The sequence below is a fragment of the Anabrus simplex genome, chromosome 3 (assembly GCF_040414725.1).
Source record: "Anabrus simplex isolate iqAnaSimp1 chromosome 3, ASM4041472v1, whole genome shotgun sequence".
Taxonomy (NCBI): domain Eukaryota; kingdom Metazoa; phylum Arthropoda; class Insecta; order Orthoptera; family Tettigoniidae; genus Anabrus; species Anabrus simplex.
The window spans coordinates 61,425,800-61,442,889 of NC_090267.1; the positions used below are offsets into that span (position 1 = coordinate 61,425,800).

Below are 17,090 nucleotides of genomic sequence, written 5' to 3' on the forward strand. Positions count from 1 at the left end.
CCCTCTCACGTGCCACATGTCCCTGCGCCAACCATCTTCGCCACAGGCGCTGCACCGTGGACACATCCCTATGGGTATCGGCTGCGATTTGACGAAGCGACCAACCTGCCCTTCTCAGCCCGATCACCATACCCCTCGTAAAGTCGTCTGTCTGCTGGAAATGCCTCCGTTGACGGCGGCCTGGCATTCTTAGCTATACACGTGTCCTGTGGCACACGACAACACGTTCTACAATGACTGTCGGCTGAGAAATCACGGTACGAAGTGGGCCATTCGCCAACGCCGTGTCCCATTTATCGTTCGCTACGTGCGCAGCACAGCGGCGCATTTCACATCATGAGCATACCTCAGTGACGTCAGTCTACCCTGCAATTGGCATAAAGTTCTGACCACTCCTTCTTGGTGTTGCATTTGCTCTGTCAGTCAGTGTATATGCCACTTTTCGCGTCATTTTACGACATATTTGTTTGTAATAAGCATTACATTCCCGGTCCGGGATACGAGCTGCGCTGTGCTAGCTTGAGTCTTGAAGCTCTAATTGCACCTACCGAGAGGGAGAGCTCTCAGTACAGCGAGGCCTTGGAATTACGCTCTCTAGCGTGCAAGCGAGAATCAAACAGGACGCCGCACTCAAATATTGCCTATGTCATGATGCGGAGTTTACTTTACACGCTTCAAACTTGAGAACTGTATATTCCTACCGACTTCCCTGCATATTCGTGGCTGCATACCCACAAATTTCGCGCGTGAAATAATAATAATAATAATAATAATAATAATAATAATAATAATAATAATAATAATAATAATAATAATAATAATAATAATAATAATAATAATAAAATTCGGTACAAGCCTTAGAAATGTACAAGTAATGGCTCATTGGAATCAGCATAATTTACAATATTTGATAATGTAAGAAGATGTATTAATTAACGATCGCATTACTGATGACGCACGTAAGACTGTCATTCGGGGATAGAAACCATCTGTCGCTAGCGCTTATCTTGGCAGAAATATGGGAGTCACCACCTCCTACCACGTCGCGCGCTGGAATCCAAGAGAAAGCTTGTAAGATTACCAAAGAACCTGCGATGCGATTTACACGAAAGTTGATCAGTGAAAATAAGAAGTCAAGATCTACAAAACGAATATTTATACGACACTGAGGGTCATTATTATCGGAGCGATTTGTCCCCTGTGGGGGTAGTTTACCCTTTCCATAGAAGGCGATCCGTATCTTATATATAAGGATACCAGGAGAGACCTTAGTTACTCATTCCTTTATGGCTAATCATTTCCACTCGTAGCAATCCAGTATTAATCCAGCATGACTCATTCATTCATTGTGATTCAGTGCTACTCAGTGTTACTGAGTGTTCTCTACTTCACGCCAGACCGATACGTGTTCATAATACAATCACATTTTTTCTTGCGTGAAGTCCTAACTGTGGTGTGTGGATATAAGAAGGACTAATCCCAGTAAACGTGAAGGAAACGCATTCGGTAAAAATTAGTTGTGGCTAAAAATGAAAATATTTCAAGAGGACGGGTAATATTTCAAAAATCGTCACGACGTAGTTAGTTATTGACTACAGAGTACCAATAGTTATTGTACCGTGATTTAAGGTGTGCGTAGCGCATGAGACGATCATCCTAACCAGCAAATGTTGTAAGATTATCCAGGAAGTGATCCGTTAATGAATAGTGACGCTCACATCGTAACAAATATCGTCAATAAGTATTTCGCTATATAACGAAGGGGAATCGAGTAGCCATCTTCAGGAACAATAACTGCTACTTGAGTAGTCCATTCGAGTCTATGAAAGGGTCCATCAATATCATGTTATTCGAAGACATATAAGCAGTACTTCAAACAACCATTTTCCCATTTGTTCACATGTATCTGAGGGCTCGTTGAACCCAGGATTCCTATCTACCAGAACGCGCCTGTGTGCTTGCGTTATTACTGTCGAAGACCACGCAGAACTTCCAACAGTAGGAGATTGAAGATCAAGACACCAAGGATTGAACCCTGAAGAAAAGGAACCTAAGACTCCCTGCTAACGAGGCGCCAATGATGGAGATCTAAATCCATATGGGTATCCTCAGATGACAGCAAGTTGCACACAGCAATGATAAGTACATTCCATGATATTTCTAAGCATGGAAATCAGAAGTATAGCATTAATATATAAAACTTAACTTTCTAAAGTAGAATTTTTCAGCATACATTTTGATATTTGTGATAACGTGTTGGTGACGCAATATGTGTGTTTCAATGGGGTAAAATTTCTTTATTATTTTTATTTTCGTTTTTTGTCTTCTGTGATTATTGGTTAATCACAAAGTTCTTCCGTGGATTTTTGCATGAATTAGTATATAATTAAAGCGCTATTGTGTATTATGTTGAGTGAAGCATTTGTACGGGTGGATTTAGATAATTAAGCGGATTTCATAATCCATTTTAAGTTCAATTAGCTGTGATGGATATTCTCAATTTTTCAAAAAATAAATTATCGATGGTTTACAATTTTAATGCATGCGTACAATTACCTCCATTTCTAGTCTGAAGGATGCTGACAACTGGAAACAGGAGAGATGACTCGAGGTGTGAACAAAGACCTAGATAGTTACGCGAGTGAGCGTTATGTTAAGTAAAATACCTGTCGATTTAGGATCTTCTCAATGTGTAAATAATGTGTATTTGAGGTACATATGTGTGAAAATGAAGGGAGAAACAATACATGTAAACATGTTTAAGATGTCAGATTAAGAATATAATAATAATAGTAATAAATTAAACTGATACTGAATATGGTTGAAGCGTTGAGATTAAATGATATCTGAAGGTATCCATAAATGTTTATTTTCCTGAAGAATACGAGATATTTGGACTAAGAATTACGTATTTATGTCTGGGTGCGAGTGAAAATGTTTCGCTCAGCTGGAAGCAAGAGAGATTTATGGCCTTCAGAATGTATGACAGGAGGTAAAGCGCGAGGCCGTCGAGGTTGGTCCCGTTATGTCTGTCAAATGCTCGTTAGAGTCACATAGGAAAGTTTCTCCCATTCTCACACTGTATTAAATATTCACGTGCCAGTAATTTGTTGCCATTAACGCTGTACGTTTCATGAACCATAGGAGAAGTACACTCCTCCGTCTTTTCTAGTTATATGATACCGTAGTAAGGATTTCAGATAGCACCTCGAAGTCAATCTAACATGGCTCGATACCCGATTGGTATCGACGACCTTGGATCAACACCCGGAGACCTGAAAGGGGTCACATTTTCAGAAGGCATTAAAGTGTGTGGATTGTACCTTGTGTTGATGTATTTACAGATGATTGCTTCATTCCTTCATTCATTATATCAGTGTGGTTTTCAGGATACCAACGTCGTGTGACCACTTTGTAAAATATTAGAATAAGGTATTACCCCGGAGGAATGCGTATGTGCGATAATGTGATGTGTAAATTAGATGATAAAGTAGACTTTATTGGCGACAAGCAACGACATGATTTTCATGATTGGGCAAATATGCGGAACTGTATTTCATAAAATATCCTAATACTACGATACTGTAAAATGATACTGTTTATCGCACGAGAATGCCATTCTTTTCATATAATCTTCGTGTTATTATGTTATAACAATCACGGTACCGATATTAGATAAAGGGACAGATCCCAATTGATTAAGAAGTGAAATGTATATATGCTGTGTTAATAAGTGATTTGGGAATGCCAGAATGAGATTCGTGATAAAGACTTGTAAAAGACGTTGACGGCGTTCCCCATATAATTCATTTTCGTGTTTAAAATTGCCACTTAGGTAATAATATGGAATTCATCGTGTACTCTATCAGTTATCAAAATTATGTTTCGAATTGGGAACACCCCATTCTTATTATTTAGTAATGTACTGTATTCCTCTTATTATAGCAGCTTACTTCCAATATATTAGATTAAATGCCCAATTTTATTACGAAGAGTACCATTGACCCGTGTGCTCTTGAGCGTAGTCGTCGTGCCAGTTGAAAGTAGGGAGGATGGGAATTCGATTCCCAGGTTTGATTCCCAAAGTTCCTCATCCAAAAGATTTCCATCCTCATATTTATTTGTGAACGTAAAATTTTATATTCAGCACACTGCCGACCCCGGGACAGGTACAGTATGAACACAGCGGAGATGTCTGTTTTTGAATCCAGGCTTTCGGTACGCAATCTAGTGATTAGGAATTGTATACCACCATTTCTCCTATCCTGTCGGCCAACATCCTGATCTTGAGTTTTTTCCACCAACGGGACTCAAAACAATTAACCATGGTGTCAGACCATATAGACTTGAGGCTTTAACGGGTTTGGCCACTAGACGGGTGCCACATATGGATATGCAGTCCATCAGAATAATATTCGTCGTGTTTATTTTCCTATGCGGGGTGTAAATAAAATTACTCCTGAGCACGTAAGCCAATACACTAACGGTGCAACCTTTCTCTTTCTTCCCTTTTAATGCTAAACGTAGTGATTTATTGTGACTTTTCTAACTGTTGGGTTAGATTCAGCGCCGCTAACCATACAGTTTAGGGACCCTGCTTGCGGATACGACGCCTTACAGTTACTGTTTATCTGGCACGTTGGCACTATACATTCATGATTCATTTCGTGAATTGCCAGAATTACGTATTTCCACTGAACTATTGTTGAAAACCTTAGTCTTACATTTGCGGGTATAATTAAAGCATATTTTCTTTTCCTGTGGGATTGTAAATCTGTTTGACTAATACCAGGTAAGTAAAATTGTCGCATGTTCGAATAATGCATTCAATAACGTAGTTTGTGTGGAATGACGAACGCAGAAGTTTATTAATTTTGGTCTTATTTCGTCCAAAACGTACGTATAGAATTCAATTAGGATGTCTAAGAAGCAAGCAAAATAATAAATGAAATTCTCCGAAAAGGAAAACAACGTTATCTCATTAACAAAAATCAATTCAGACATTGCTACGTAGTACTGAAAAAGGAAGACGATGATGAAGTTATCACTCATATTGATATGGACCTTATGAAAATGATTTTGCAACTACAAAGGACACTGGGAAAGTTTTGCAATGTAAGCGAACGCTTTAGACTTTTTAAAAATAATTTCCACCACACTCAATACACTTCTCCATACGTCGAAACCAGTCACCGAACCAAATCTGCCACTTTTCTTCGGTTACATTTTCACACTCTTGATCCCATGCTGCCAGAAGCTCCTCGTCGGATGCAAAACGCCGCCTTATCAGCTTCATCTTCACTTCTGGGAAGAGTGCAATGTCACATGGGGCAAGATCAAGACTGTATGGAGAGTGATCAAGCACAGTCAACCCTGGTCTGGCAAGAAAATCTATTGTTACATTAGCGCAATGTGCTGGAGCATTGTCGTGAAGTAAGAGCCCAGTGTTGAGCCGTGACCTTGCACGGAGCTGCTTGACAACCTGGATGTCCTGAGGCAGACAAGTCTCACTGTACCACTTCGCAGTAACTGTGCTTTGTGTTTCTAGTACAACAGGAATCAGGATGCCCTGTTTAGTGAAGAATACTGCAAGCATACTTTTCTTCACTGGCCTTGACTTTCGCACAGTTACAGGAGTACCCTAATCTTCAAACAGCCACACCATGTTCTGGGATTTTGTTGGGACATCGTACTCTAATAATAAAGCCAAGTTTCTTCACCTGTAACGATGCTCTTGACATTACGCGAAGTCCCATTTTCAAACTGTTTTAGCATTTTTCGGCACCATTTCACTCGATGTGCCCTTTGTTCCTCTGAATGTGAATGGGGCACCCAAAGGGAACATACCTTTCTAAGATGGAGATGAGCGTGCAGAACTGAATGAATAGCTGGTGCAGGGATGTGGAGGGTCTCTTCTCGGTGCCAATATATTGAACCCGAGTGACTTAAGCCCAAAGTCAATCATGATTTGATTGATAAAATAATATATGGTACATTTATTGAAATACAGAAGTGTAGTTGAAAATATTTCATCTGTGTCGAAATATGAGCGAGGAAGGACGACAGACTGGAGCCTGACGGATTAGCTCGACACACCAACATTTAGCTACTTCACAGCAGGGGATCTCATTAGTTGGCGAACAAGGAAATACAAGTCTACAAATAAGTCTTGGTCAGAAAGAGAAAGGGATAGTTTGACAAAGGAAGCTCGCTACATGAGTAATGCACTGGGATATTTTTGGCAGGACGGAAATTCCGTGACGTCATGGAAAGCTACAGCGGCTGCGAGGACATTCGCTAGCCTAGGTTCGGGCAGGCGGAGATTTAAATCACGTGACCGCTTGCCGGCCAATCGTAAAAATTTGATGGAAGACTCAGGGATACCATCTTAAGGAATGATGGATGAGATATTCTCGTAACTTCAAAATTAATCAGTAATAAATTATTGTGAGTACACGGATCGATGTAATGAATTTATTAGATGTCACGCATGGAAAAATAATCAATAATTATTGGCAAATTAAATAAATTGGAGGCTGGATTTCTTGGAAACCAGCCAGCTTGAATGTCATTGGCTGGACGAAGACCACGTTGTGAGGGACGCTTCCGAAGGCGCGAAATGTGAGGAGCTAAATCCACTCGTATCTCCTAAATCTGTGATCACCAGGAGTTCATATTTAATCCAGCAGATATGCTAGCGGAGTGGATTAATTTGATGTAAATTTTAACGTCCAATTCAGAGTGCAAGTACCGATATTAAAAATCCACCCCCTCCCTCAGGGGTATGACGTCAATGAATCCGCGGGAGAAAGCTTCATCCATATATACGGGACAAGGGATCCTCGCCGACACACTTGAAATGAATCTCTGGAGGTGAACCGTCGGTCGCAGCTAACTTCGAATTTTACGGGCATACAGTAACTCAACATTTAATGGCGCGAGCATCCGCCAGTGTTTATAAGATGTGATCGCGCTCAAGCAACATGAACTGGAAATAGTTAACGTAGGACAGTGTTTGTCAGTTATAACTATCAGTGAAGTAAATTAATTGCACTATAAGAGAGTAATATAAATTGTACCACAATAAGTACGTACATAACAGACTGTGTGACGAACAGTACTTTAAGGGAATAATAGCCTGTACTTTGCAATATCGAACCGCTATCATGAACACTTCAAGAGTGCCGTATGAAACGGGCGTATCGCGTCGGACGACATAAATCGCGACGGGCGTAAAAGTTGACATCTCGTCGTACGTGTCCAGGTCCATTGTGCGGTAATTGGACGAAGATTAAAATAGTGTAAAATATTAAATTTTTGGGTCTAGGATATTAATTTGTTGTATAAAAGTTAAAGTGTTCAGTGTTAACGTTGTCAATGTTGAAGGTTTGTGATAATTAAGGTATTAGTGTAAAATGGTAATGTGCCAGGAAATCTTTTGTGGAACTACGCCATCAAGAATGGAGGAGTAAAATGCAGAGAGGGGCCGAAAGGAGCCTCTCATCTGCAAAGCTGTAATGGAATACCGAGAAACTAAGATGAGTACATAATGTAAAATATATTTGGGAAATGTTATCGTGATTGGGAAAAATGGGAATAATTTGATTAGACTTGGTTACCTTCTGTAACAAGATGAGTCGCTTAACGACCCCATCCTAAATTTGTAGCACGGACAGTAGTAAATAATAACAATGTGAATAATCGGGTCTTTTATGTATTCAGTTTGTTGGAGATGTAAATTTGTATATATAGTGTAGTACGTTAAGTCATGCATGCATTCATATTTCTTTGTAGTCAATTATTTTCTTTCATTTGATTTTGGTTATGATAGTTAATTAAGACCCGATATGTGTTTTTCTGTTTTGTCATTTTAACGAGCTATGTAATGACACTGAAGGAAAATCCAGCTTCGCCATTCCAGTTGTGTTTGTTGTTGATTAGTATGTTCATATTTTCAAAGTGAAGTTGTTCAAATTTATGAGAAGCGATTATAATAATAATATTCCAAGTAAATCGTATCTGGAGTTGATTAGTGCCAGAATGAATCGAATTTGTAAAAGGGGTTATGCGTTAAACATATTAAGAGTGGACTACCGTGTAACAGGCGGAAATTAAATTTTTAAAAATTAATAATAATAATAATAAATAAAAATAAAACTACTTTGTTAGAAGAATTTTTTAAAATATAAGTTGGAAATAATAATAATTCATGAGATATTGGAAATTTTTAGTGATCTGTGCGTAATAATAAATTTAAGTGATCAGGTTTTGAGTTTGTCGGAAATCATTTAATGACGGGAGGTCGTTTTTAATTCGGAATTAAAGTGTGTGGTAATTTAACTTGATAAATTAATAATATTGAAATGTAGATCGGTGCTAATAATCCGTACATGTTAATGAACGTGTGGTTTAAATTACGGTCCAATATTTTTTTACGAATAAATGTCGTGTCTTAAAGTTGCAATTCATTAGCCGGAACACGTAGGACTAATATTGCGAAACCATGATTGTCAAATTTTGGTAAATATAATTTCAAGATGTTACGATTATTTGTGGAGAATGAACTAAGGCGTAGATCAAAAATGAGATAGAAAATGTTAAAGAATCTGCAGTCAGGTAATAAAAGGTCGTACGATGTCAGAAGTGAATAAATAAGTCAGTTGATAATTCTGTGAGAAATAAATGAATCAAGGAATATTGAGATAGAAAAGGAAAATAAATTCCGTACGAGAGACACTTAGGATATTGAAATGAGTGTAAAATGTACGGGCAGTGTCACAGAGAAATACTGAGTTACGTAGCGGGTAGACTTCGAACCCGTGACAGCATGTACGAAATAAATAGACTGCACAGCTATTCGTCGAGATACTACGGATCTAAGGATAATGAGAGTTCAGAGTCCACATAAATGATCGTATATTGTAATCATTGTAATGACGAGCGATGACAATCATGATGTCGTGATAATAATAATAATAATAATAAATATTGCAGATAAATGATTGGACCGCTTTAATTAATTGAGCGTTGATAAAGATGTTAAACGGGAATCTAAATGATAATATGCAACCGATAATAATAATAATCATGTAAGGACGATGTTAAATCATCGCGGACAGCTTAATAATAATTGTCATAATAATAACAGTAATGATGCCGTTGGTTGATCAGTGAAATAATTATAATTGCGACCGATATCTTAATATATTTTGGTGGAAGTGACCGGTTCATTAATAATAATAACCTCTTGAGTGACGTGAATAATAATAATAATAATAATATCTGGAGTCACCTATTCATTAATAATAATAATAATAATAATAATAATAATAATAATAATAATAATAATAACCACAAGAGGGATATAATAATATAACATTAATAACCATTTGTGTTTGCATCCCGCATAATAATGACGATATTAATCAAACGTGACAGTGCCAGGAACCGTTGAGTATAATAATAATAATAATAATAATAATAATAATTTTAAATAATAATAATAATAATAATTATTATTATTATTATAATTTCGAGGATGATAATTTCATGGATAAATGAATATTTCTGACGATAGTTAATTAATTATTTGGTGACAACATCCCTCGATTCGTATGTTTGAATCATGAGAATGATAAATATTTTAGTCATTTGTGACCTCGTTATCGTACGGTTTCCGCACGGTATTTCCCACCGTTTCTCGTTATCTCATCTGTGGCAGTAGTCTACTGAGGCTACTTTGTAACATTTCAGATCAGGTGTAAATAAAATGTAAATGCTAATTCATTGGTATGGCATCAGCTGGACATCGTAAGATAGGAACTGTCCGTGGAATCCATTTTTCGTAATTCACGAGAAACATTACCCAGTCCGAGTACCGGTCTCGGAAAAATGTATATAGCCGGAGTACATCATCTTAGTTAAATCGAGAAGCCGACCGTAACATGGGTTATGCTCGGGCTCCCGATAGAAGGAAGCTATATCCTTGAACAACGGTTCGATTCAAATGGAATCGATCCGTAAATTATAACTCAAAATGTCATTTTATTTCAGAAGCAACCCAGCACGATATTGATACCACTTGCGGTATAGCAAGTGATTTTATTTATGTAACATGTGTGGGAATTTAAATATCGTTGCCAAATGTATCAAAGTTTCGTACGTCGGATGGCGTAATAAACTGCTTTTTCTGGCAATTATTTCAAAGGAAACCATTCTCATAATCTTTTTATTGTAGTTAGATGATGCCCTTTTTAAAGTTAACAGTCACTTCCTAGTCCTATCATGGAGTCCTTAAATTCAAGTTTACAATCGAGCCTTCCCCATTTTAATTTTAATTTGCTTCGTTCATTCCCGTGTTCATTGATGCCGCTATATTTATATTTGATGACTTAAATAATGAACCGACACCCCTGAGATAAATGCTAGTCTGGGACTCGGGAGGTGGACGGGTGCAATATCAACCCTCTCTCTTGCTGTAAAATTTTCCTCACAGATTCAATGTTTTCCTCAGTCACTGATTCAGACGGTCGCCCAAAAACGAGGATCGTCTTCAACCCTCAAATTTCCCTTCTGAAACTCTTTGTAGCAGCGGAAAATATTTGTCTGATGTAGACAGTCTTTCCTCAGCACAGGAGTCATTTCCTTCAGGCACTGGTCAACAGTTAATCCACAAGCAAAATTGTAGAGGATAATTGCGCGATATTCACCTTTAGACCACACTGACATCTTGACTTGCTTTATATCCCACTGCTTGGTAACAACTGGTGTGAAGGTCGCACCTTGCTGTCTTCTAGACAGGTTTTCACCCCTCTTTTCATCCCTCACCATAATAGAGGTATCTTGCCAACCGTTTATGCGTATTGAAAAACTTTCCTAGTGCCCTTTGTAATTAGAGTAAGTGTTAATCTTGTTTCTATGACAAGTTTCTGACAGTGAGAATCAGTTGAAATGGAAAAAACATTTCGTTATGATCCTAACCAAACCTAAGCATGTTTTGTCTCTATTTTTGTGCGGTTTGCAGACCTAGCCTGTGTGCATTTTTATTGACTTATGGCATATGTGTAGGGCCTATGTAATATATTTCCTCATGTGTATTATTACAGCGTGGTTTCATTTCAGATTTATATTTATATTCTATTTATCAAGCACAACAAAACATTGACTATAAGTAACAGTGAGGTCCTCATTTATAACACAAGAAGTAGGAATGATCACCACGTGAGTTTCCACCACACTAGAAAGATGGACCGTAGTCCATATGGAAAAATTTGGTAACATCTGCCCCTTGGGCTACTGTCCTAAATGCATATCAGTGGTGATTGATTGATTGATTGATTGATTGATTGATTGATTGATTGATTGATTGATTGATTGATTGATTTAAATCGACTAGCATGATATAGGAAGTGGCATTTTAACTTTCTGCTTCACTGGATTCTATCAGTGGTCCTTGACTTTGACTTCTCCACAATTAAGGGGTTCGTTGGTTATTTAAAAGGCCTGTAGGTAATTATTCGTTTTAGGCAAACAATTGATTAACTTTAGGGATGCCAAAACCAAACCCATTGGCACTACAGCCCTTGAAGGGCCTTGGCCTGCCAAGAGACCGCTGCTCAGCCCGAAGGCCTGCAGATTACGAGGTGTCGTGTGGACAGCACGATGAATCCTCTCGGCCGTTATTCTTAGCTTTCTAGACCGGGGCCGCTATCTCACCATCGAATAGCTCCTCAAGTAGGCTGAGTGGACCTCGAACCATCGCTCAGGTCCAGGTAAAATCCCTGACCTGGCCGGGAATCGAGCCCGGGGGCCTTCGGGTAAGAGGCAGGCACGCTACCCCTACTATACGGGGCCGGCCTTTAGGGATGCACTTCAATGAAGTATACTCCAATGTATTTTCATGTAATATTACTGGATGTTGGTATCAGCAAATTACTTTTCCTGTAGGCTTATTTATTAAGTTCGTTCTTTATTGAAAATCTCCACCTGAATCAGTGTATAGATAACTGTTGGACACCTTCTAAGTTTCTTCTTTCTTAGTGCTTGATATAGGTTCGGTGTTTGTAGCAGTTACATTTGTTCTAAGGTATTAAAATTAGTGTTTATGATTACTGGAATATCATTTATACAAGTGACCAGGGACTTCTAGTTTAGATATACTAATGGAAGTACATTCATGACAAATTTTAGCAAGAGTAGTGTGTAGTGTAAATAGTAATTCACTGACTTCATCATCAGGTGACTGCTGTATTGTAGGCTAGTTGCTTTCACTTAAAATCACACATCGTTTTCAATCATTCAACAGAAATAGCAATATTCGTCTATTAATATCCATTAAGAAGGTGGTCTCATATTTTTAGGGAATACTTTTTTAGAAGAACTTACTTCATGCTAAAACTCAAAATTCTTACTGGCGCTGATTTAATATTTGCCATAAATTTGAAGAGAAATCAAGATTATCATGGTGCTATGAGCAGTGAGAAATCTCAGATGTGGTTGGAAACAATATGAATCATAGGATTAAGAAATATAGGACCCTGTATTATTGTGATGGATAATGCAGCATATCACTGTAAGCTTGTGGAGCATCGACTAACAACAAAATACAGGGAGGATCAATTAGTGGTAATTATACTTGTTTGAATATTTTCTTCCACTGAACGATATTTAATGATATTACAGAATTTAATTTCAATTTTTCCTTTAATTCATAGTTATGGGTGACACAGAATGCGGTGTCTCCACCAGGAAATGCAACAAAAGACGAGATTCAGATGTTATTTCATATTAATTGAAGTCAGTTAGAAAGGTATAGTAGCATCCATACATAACTTTACGTAATTTTGTTTACTTTTATGTATGCACAACAACATTCCTCTGCTTTTTAAGCCAAATATATTCTAGATGAGATGCTACGCAATGAATGCCAAATTGTTCTATGACTTCCTCCATATCACTGTGGCAAAACAGTATTATAACAAAACAGTGGCTTCGAGGCCTAGCCATGGATTGGACCAAGTAGAGCTGTGTAGAAAGAATCTCTTAAACAGGTAGGCCAAGTGGAAATGTTATTTATTGGATATAGGCAAGTGGAGTTCATCATATACTTGTCAGGTTTTGATATTTAGATATATCCTACAGGTGACAGCAGAGATATGGACAAATGAAGTGAAACATGCCGAGGAGAAGATTGTTGAGTTCTATAATAATGAGATGAGAGGTGTTCCTGAAGTGGAAGAACTAGTCATTCCTCATGGGAGCAGTGAATTGGGGAGGTAGAAGAGGAAGAACAGAAGAAGCTGAGGAGTTAGCTGTAAGGGCCACGTCATGAGATTAAGAGTTTCCCACCTTGACCAGGAAATAACACTTTTCTAACTGCTCTATCCTTTCGGATATAACAAACTTACACTCGAAAATTATACGAAAATGCATATTTCTAAACATAGATATTTGCCGCTCGTAGGTGTACTGAGTCTGGTTCTTATCAGGTGTAATGGTACTTTTAGGTGATTTCCACCTTTTAAAATACACATCAACTTCATTCCTTTCAGAATAACGTTAAATCATGGTACATGTTTTGTCCCCATTGGTGAACGTATTCAGCCATCAAAATTAAAACAAGAAAAACAAAAATAGAGCAAGAATATACTGTATATTTAAACTTTGAAAGACACTGGGTATTCTTGGCATCTTGCCCTGCCTATGTGATCTGAAAAAAAATTCATATTAAATTTTATCACATTACTAGCTGATGTACCCGTGCTTCGCTACTGGATTCTCAGAAAGACTGATTTGTGGTTTTCCTAACTGAAGTCAACATAGGTCATTACAAAAACGTCAGTAGGAATGTAGCGATTAAAGGCAAAGCTATTACATAAAATACCCGATCAAATGAAAATCTACACATTTTCTCACTGCGGTGCCGATCTAATAGTCAAAAGTTCCAGAGCTGTAATGACCAGGCTGCAGGCAGCCGGAAACACTCCTCTGCAAAGATTCCGTTAAATATGCACACTTCTCATTCCATTCAGTGCCTCAGAGTAGGGACTGATAGCTCAAATGCTATGATGAACCAGTGTGTTACGTGCCAGTAGTACCGGGAAATTTATGAAACAGAGGAATGACATGCTAAAGAAGTAAGTTACCTAATTCCACAGCTACTGCTCATCAATATTTAGGCAGACTGTTACACTCGTACGACTGGGCGAGTTGGCCGTGTGGTTGGGGGCGCGCAGCTGTGAGCTTGCATCCGGGAGATAGTGGATTCGAACCACAATCTCAGCAGCCCTGAACATGTTATTCCACGGGTTCCCATTTTCACACCTGGCAAATGCTGCAAAGGCTGCTTCCTTCACATTCATAGCCCTTTCCTATCCCATTGTCGTCATGAGACCTAACTGTATCGGTGAGACGTAAGGCACCTATGCGCCTGCGTAAAGGAAAATGAACTTTACTGTACCATATTGAAGGAATGTATGTTTGCATGACATTTAGAGTGTGATGTATTTAAGGTTCATTTTCCTTTACACGGCAGCATAGGAAAATGAACTCAACGAAAATTGTGACGAGTCTTAGGGGGAATAATGTATAGGAAGAGCATTGTCACATTCGCCGTTTATGCAAAACAGGGACGATATTATCACATAGCGTTTTGCACAGGCCTCACGACGACATGGCCGGGACGCGAAAGGCATATCTGCTGAAACTGATATGGGAACGGCGTCAATCCCAGTGGCGTAAAGGAAACCGCAATCGATGAATATATTGCTGGGGAAAGCCTCGGCAAAAACCTAGGAATTAATTCATAAAACAGACGTTGAGATCATTGGAGTGGAAAACTGTGTAGAAATGAAAACAGCTGATGATGCTTGTTGTTTAAAGGGGACTAAAATGTAGGTCATCGGCCATGAAGAGAACAGCAATCAGCATGGTGATACGGGGCCATTTCCAGGCATCCTACGACTGAATACTTGCAGTTAAACTAGAATACTGTTTTGATTGTTCTATGTTATGAAATTTTTCAGCTATATGAATACACCATTCGTATATAATTTCTTTATTTTTTTTGCTTTGTCAAATTCCAATTTCATTACATTGCGTCACACTAATCTGATATACGTTATAATTCAGATGATAAATATCGAAGTAATATTTATGTTGCTTCTATATGTTGCAACATTATATAAGTACATACTCGCGGATTGCATCTTCTTCCGTTCAGAAGTCGACCTGTAACAAAAATGTGTTGTCAATCATTTAGTAAACCGCTTGGTACAGCTGCCCCTATTCATTCATTTTTATGCAACCCGCAGATTATAGACTAACCTAAAAATATTGACTTTGGATACTCGCAGTGATGTCCGATCTTACTACGCTTTCTGTAATTCGTTTTTTCGTGTCAACTAAATCCGCATAAATGATACAATTCCGAATGATTGTAAAGAATCGTGAAAATTCTGCATCACAGAGACTTCATGTACTGAGAATATGATGGCTGAATGACTAGACGTAGTGTTGGTAAAACGTTGACAAACGACAGATCGTGATAGCCGAGCGTGTTTGAAGTTAGAGGAGGAAAGCGGTGCTCGTTTGTCGGAGGTTCGAGTCCGATATAGGACATTTATTATTTCGTTGTTAAATGTTCGTGTGAGTCGCGTTGTCGAAGACAATTCTAAATCATGATCAGTTCTCATGTTGCAGATTCTCTGTTATGTTCATTTCTAAGTAGCTCTTAGAAGAGCTATTTGTAGTGGAATAAGCTATTACCAAGAGATGCAATGGGCTTGTCCATGGACATTCGATTAACGAAGGAAATGTTCAAAATGATAACCTCATTCGTTAATGCATATCTGAGTATTGTAGACGTGTGCCATTCTGGCTTGCTGCAATGTATGTGGTGGAACCTTCCTGCACTTTACTGTAAGGTTACTATGTGCAGTACGTACGGAGTCTAGTCATTCTTCGAGTCAAACGTGCGCAGTTGCTTGGTTGAATGGGTGTGTCATAATGCTGACAATAAGTGCAGTGCGCTTCATTCGTTGTAGCCGTTTGTCTTATAAAAGGCGGATGTTATTATTACTTTCTGATATATGCTTTCTTTCTTTCTTAATATGTTTAGCCTCCAGGGTTTGTTTTCCCTCGGACTCACCGAGGGTTCTCAACTCTACCATCTCCAGGGAAGTGTCCTGGAGCGTGAAACTTTACTAGGAGGGTGAAACTGGGGAGGAGGAACAGTACCTCGCCCAGGTGGCCTCCCCTGCTTTGCTGAACAGGGGGCTTATGGAGGAATGGGAAGATTGGAAGGGACAGGCAAGGAAGAGGGTACGAGGCGGCCGTGGTCGTAAGTTAGGTGCCACCCCGGCATTTGTCTCGAAGAGAAGTGGGAAATCACGTAAAACCACTTTAACAGTGACTGCAGTGGGAATCCAAAGCATCTCTACTCATTTGACCTCCCGAGGCTGAATGGACCCCACTCCAGCCCTCATACCACATTTCAAATTTCGTGACAGAACCGGGAATCGAACCCGGGTCTCCAGCGGTAGCAGGTAATCACGCTAATCACTACACCACAAAGGCGGACATACCTTCTTTCTAAAGGTGAAAAGTGACTTTTGCGACTTAGAAAAAGTTAAACCATACTAAGTTAATCCTTTACTTTTTTTAACAAACACCTTTTTGTTAATAAACTTAACCATGATAGGTTAATATTGTGTTTGGTCCGTATTGACTGGTCTGAATGTATAATATAACTATTTATAATAGTTTATTTAAATCCGCCTTGACCAATACACTCATTAAATGAAAGAAACATTATTAATTAAACCATACATGTTTCGGGAAATCTCAACCATTCCCTTCATCAGTGGTTAGTTCAAAGAATAACACAATATGACACAATTTTTTGTTTTACAATTTGAAGGAGTATTGTGTCCCAAAACATCATATCAAAGATGCATGCTTTCTTTCTTTCTTAATATGTTTAGCCTCCAGGGTTTTTTTCCCTCGGACTCACCGAGGGTTCTCAACTCTACCATCTCCAGGGAAGTACCTTCTTTCTAAAGGTGAAAAGTGACTTTTGCGACTTAGAAAAA

General features: G+C 38.6%; 1 protein-coding gene across 2 annotated transcripts in view; it reads right to left on the reverse strand.

Moving 5' to 3' along the window:
• Nucleotides 1-17,090, reverse strand: part of LOC136867004 (kappaPI-actitoxin-Avd3c) — an 84,536-nt gene that overhangs the window by 24,291 nt on the left and 43,155 nt on the right. The window contains exon 4 of one of the 2 annotated variants that reach the window (XM_068226578.1): nucleotides 15,046-15,228. The exons of the other annotated variant lie outside the window; for it this stretch is intronic. The gene's annotated coding sequence lies outside the window, so the exon portion shown is untranslated. Of the gene's footprint in view, nucleotides 1-15,045; nucleotides 15,229-17,090 lie in introns of those variants that run through there. 2 annotated transcript variants of the gene reach the window in all.